Source organism: Drosophila innubila, chromosome X, assembly GCF_004354385.1.
Source record: "Drosophila innubila isolate TH190305 chromosome X, UK_Dinn_1.0, whole genome shotgun sequence".
In the NCBI taxonomy this organism is placed as follows: Eukaryota; Metazoa; Arthropoda; class Insecta; order Diptera; family Drosophilidae; genus Drosophila; species Drosophila innubila.
In genome coordinates, this window is record NC_047626.1 from 3,288,959 (window position 1) to 3,293,383 (window position 4,425).

The window sequence follows — 4,425 nt, forward strand, 5'->3', positions numbered from 1 at the left end:
CGCTGCACTTTAATTTATTTTGGTATTCAAAACGATAATTTTTTAGAATTCTGAACTCAACAATTTCCTTGACATAGACGTTATCATAATAATACTCTGAAAAATATCCTTAATTTAAACATTTATCTAATCAAGTCTGTTTGTTTTGCACATTTAAATTCGCTCATAAAGATTTTTCCATATTAAAAAGTTGATAAGTTTTGATTACTGAACTAGAACAAAAATTCCAATCCTACATCGAATTATTCATTTTTTAAAATTAAGGAGCTTCATTAAGTTCAAAAAAAATATTCTTTTTCACAGCCCACGATAGTTTTTTTGTCCTCACAGTACTTTTAATGAAGATTGTTGCTTGTTTTGAATAAAAAAAAATAAATTTAACGAAATAAATTTTATTTGAATACAGAATGAATTATATTATAATTAGAATCGGTCCAGTTTTGAAATGTATTAGATACAAATTTAAAGTGTTTTGTATTTTGCTAAATACGCTATAAGGAGTCGAATAAAAATGAAAATTTAGCGATTTAAAAATTTAATTTTTCAAACTGCAAAAAAAGGAAACCGGAACCGGGATGCAGAGGACCGGTTTTGACAAAGTTATGGAAATATTAAGTTGAGCTATCAATTTACAAGTCGAAATTTTTGTACTTAATGTTAAGAAAATTAAAAAAAAAAAATGCAGAAACTAACATATTATTTTGGAAACGTGTACCGAAACTGTACACTGACAAAAAAGACCAACTTCTAAAATCAAGAACATTCACCTTAAATATTTTGTTCTTAAAAAAAGATTATTTTAAGACTAAATTACTGAAACTAAGATTATTAATCTAAAAAATCTTAAAATCTTAATATAAGAATAAAAATCTTAAATTGTTAGGAAAAAATAGGTACTATTTCGTATCGGCGGCGGCTCGAATCCCACGAGTAACAAATTAAAATAACATTTATAAAATTACTAAATAAAACAGAATAAAATATATATAAATCACAACTTGAAAATTCATATAAGTATAAAAAATAATTTTTATTTATTTTATTTTATGATTTAAATTTTAAAAACATTTATTCTTAAAATAAGAAGTTGGTCTTATTTAAAATGTTCTTAAAATCAAGATGTGTTCTCTTAATTTAAGAATTTTATGTTCTCGACGCATTTTTTAGACCAAAAATCTTAGTTCTGAGACCAAAATCTTGATTTTACAACATTTTTTTTATCAGTGTACCGGTACAAACGTTGTAAGTTTCGGTTTTAGAAAAATAAATTATTTCGGTTACTCCTAGATGATTAAAAAGTTATATTTTATAAGGCACTAGTCACAATTTTTTAATGCTAAGAAACAATTTTAAGTATGCGAACAATTTTGATAATCAAATAGTTTTATTAGCTATATTTTGTCTTAATTAATTTGTAGTCTGCTTAATTATATTTTTTAGATAAAGAATATATTATTTATAATATATATAATACTATAGTATTATAATTTGACTACATTTATGTTTGCTGTGAATAGATTAGAGTTAGTTCTGATTTGTCTTGGGATGCGTCGAGCTCGTAATTGTTAAATGCTTTGGCAGACGCCATAAGGTCATAAATACAATAAGTTGTACCCCGTCAAGAAATATATGGATATATGTATGAATTTATACGCGAATAACAACAACTGTGGAGGGGGGGGAGTGGTGAAAAGGGGCAAGGGAGGAATCTTAGCTAGCTACATTGGCGCTCAGGCGAGGCGCTCATTAGGATAATTGCAGGCAATTAACTAAATTGCCGCCGCATTTGTCGCTTAGTCGCAGCGACGCGACATTTACAGTGGCGTGGGGAGTGGGAAGAGGGGTTAAAGGGGGGGTGACTGAGGGAGGAGAAATGGTTGTCGTGTGGAAAGAGGAGTGAGTGTTGGCTTATAGAAATTATGCTTCATAAATTGTGCTGCCTGCCTGAAAGTATGCAACACAATCACACACACAAACACACACACACACAATCACACACTTACACATACACACATAGAGTGAGTAAGCGAGTGGGTGTAAGAGAGAGAGACAGCCTCTGTCTTTAGTGTGTTTTAATTAGCTGACGAATTTCGTTAGCTTGCCCCATGTGGCACGTTCTTAGTCTTAGCCAGGCCGTGATTAGATGACCGCTGAATTGGTAATCAATGCTGCTACCTTGTTGCCATACCCCCCAACCCTCTCTCAGCCCTCTCTCAGCCCTCTCTCTCCCTCCATTCGCTTGCAGCTTAATAAAAACGCTTCGTGCGGCGCGTTGCGTACGTGACACTGCCTCTTAAGAGTTTTCGCACACACTTTACAGCTGCTATAATCCCCCCTCCCTCCCCTCTGCCGCCCATCTCTGCACCTGCCACGCCCACCTTTTGTGGCAGCTGGAAGCCTTCTCAGCCGGCCACGTGATGCGCCGAACGTGTCTGGTAATGAAATCATTTCCGTGCTCTTTTGAAGTTTTCTCTGCTGGTATTATCGGCTACAGCTGCCTCCGATATGGCCTAGAGCTACACTGATAAAAAAATGTTCTAAAATCAAGATTTTGGTCTCAGAACTAAGATTTTTAGTCTAAAAAATGCGTCGAGAACATAAAATTCTTGAATTAAGAGAACACATCTTGATTTTAAGAACATTTTAAATAAGACCAAGTTCTTATTTTAAGAATAAATGTTCTTAAAATTAAAATAAAAAAATAAAATAAATAAAAAATATTTTTTATATTTATATTTTTTTTATTTTTTTATTTTGATCTATTTACATTTTATTCTGTTTTAGTAATTTTATAAATGTTATTTTAATTTGTTACGAGTGGGACTCGAACTGCCGTCATGGTGCCATCATTTGTTTGATACGAAATAGTACCTATTTATACTTTCCTAACAATTTAAGATTTTTATTCTTATATTAAGATTTTAAGATTTTTTAGATTAATAATCTTAGTTTTAGTAATTTGGTCTTAAAAGTGTCTTATTTTAAGAACAAAATATTTAAGATGAATGTTCTTGATTTTAGAACTTGGTCTTTTTTTTCAGTGTACACTCAGCAAAATATGCTAGCTCATCTCAAACAAAAATATCACATAGTACTACCAACAAATTATTTTTCATATCATATCACATTTTATAGAAAAATACTAAATAAAAACCAGTGACTGCAAATAATAGTTATGAATTTTAAAAAACTGACAACGTAAAATTTATATAAAAAATTAAAAATAATAACTAATGTCAATTTTTATTATGAAGATTAAAATAATAACTAATGTCAATTTTTATTATAAAGATTAAAATAATAACTAATGTCAATTTTTATTATAAAGATTAAAATTAATTATTAATTTCAATTTTTATAATAAAAATCAAAAATAAAAATTATTTGTCAATTTCTATTATAAAAATTGAAGAATAAAAATCCAGTGTAAACCTCAATACCTTAAATATCCTTAATATACGTCCCTTAAGAGACGTTTAATGTATTATATAAAAAGTATTGAGTCACACATCATAAATATTTTTGAATTTTTAAAATACGGCACTTGCTTCAAAGCTTATTTACATTCAATTTTTAATCAATTTTTATTGCTTAATTTTTATACTAACAATTGACAAATAATTTTTATTTTTGATTTTTATAACACAAATTAAAATTAATAATTATTTTTTATTTTTAAATAAAAAAATAAAATTAATAGTTATTTTAAATTTGTTATTATTGAAATTAATAACCAAGCAAATATAATTTTAATAATTATTTTTAATTTTTAAGTAAAAAAATGAAATTAATAATTATTTTTAATTTTTTGTGATAAAAATTTTAACTAATAGTTAATTTTTAACTTTTTTATGAAAATCAGCAAATAATTTTTAATTCATAATATTTATTTTTAAAGTGCTTCGGTCCCTGATAAAAACACTCGATTTTACACTAACAGAAATTTGGTGTGAGCAGCTTTTGGAAAATTTAAATTTTATTATTATTTTTTTGTAGCTTAAGACAATGAATAAATAAATAATTTCAATATATCCAATAAATCATCTGGAAATACACTGAAAATTGTCTATTACACTTAGAAAAATTTGCTGTCAGAGGCAGGGTATCCAAGCGAAAGGAATATCGGTTTCAGCTAAGGTTTTGGTTATGTTTTAATTTTGGTTTTCGATTATCGATTACAAAAAATCTTTGTATATCGATTTTGTAACGACTACCAATACTTGTATGTTTCGGTTTTAAATACCAGCGTGAATGACTGTAAAAATTGCTTTAAAAAAAACTTTAATATAAAGAAAAAAATTCTTTAATTTCAAAACAGATCTATTTAATAAATCAATATACAAATTTAAAATGAAAATCAGTTAAAACAAGTCGATAAGGCTATAGTCGAGAATCAGACCATATCTAATTTAACCTTTTTTAATA